The sequence below is a fragment of the Penaeus monodon genome, chromosome 21 (assembly GCF_015228065.2).
Source record: "Penaeus monodon isolate SGIC_2016 chromosome 21, NSTDA_Pmon_1, whole genome shotgun sequence".
Taxonomy (NCBI): domain Eukaryota; kingdom Metazoa; phylum Arthropoda; class Malacostraca; order Decapoda; family Penaeidae; genus Penaeus; species Penaeus monodon.
Window position 1 is genome coordinate 41,426,303 of NC_051406.1, and position 752 is coordinate 41,427,054.

The following is a 752-nucleotide window of genomic DNA, read 5'->3' on the forward strand; positions in this document are numbered from 1 at the left end:
TCAGAAAAAATGGGATAAAGTTTTAAACTTACCCTCGGGCAGTGTACCCTTTGTTCATCCAACAAGTACATTCATTCAATATTTTTTGTCTCCTTCCTTTTTTGCAAGTCGTCATCTAATTTTTCACATATTTCACGTTATGATAATGACCATGATAATTTACGATGACAAAATAACGAACAACAACTATTTATATACGTTCATAGCTGTACGTAATTTTCAGGATTTGCAACAACAACAAAGTAAATTACCTATTGACCTCTCACGACCCCTGAAATATTGACGTTCCGATGACCTCTTGGGCTAGTTTAACTTGCATAATTTCCTCCTTTCTTGCATCTTTCTTGTTTGTCATTCTCACCGGAAAAAAATGTCTACCACAGCTAATATTCTAAGTTCATTACATCACCTGCTGCATTTTTACAACAGTTTCCACTTCTGTAAACGCCCAAGTTTAAAATATCTCCTAAGTTGACTTAACCGCCTGTCTGTCTTCTCTTCCTTCATCTTCACTATCTGTGGTCTATTCTTCTCCCTCCTTCGTCTACTTTCTCTTCTTTAATTCCTATCTACCTCATTTTCTCCCAACCTTCCCCCCTTTTTAGCTCCTCTTTTTTCATTATTGTCTGTCTGTCTTCACCACCTTTCCTGTCTATCTCCTCTCTTGTATCATCCCTTTCTTCTCCACTTCCTCTCCTTCTCTGGTTACCTCTTGGCTCCCCAATTTCTTTGTTTTCTTCTTCTTCTCCCTC

At 37.9% G+C, this 752-nt stretch overlaps 1 pseudogene; it reads left to right on the plus strand.

Moving 5' to 3' along the window:
- LOC119586678 overlaps positions 1 to 752 on the plus strand; it is a 9,606-nt pseudogene that overhangs the window by 7,519 nt on the left and 1,335 nt on the right.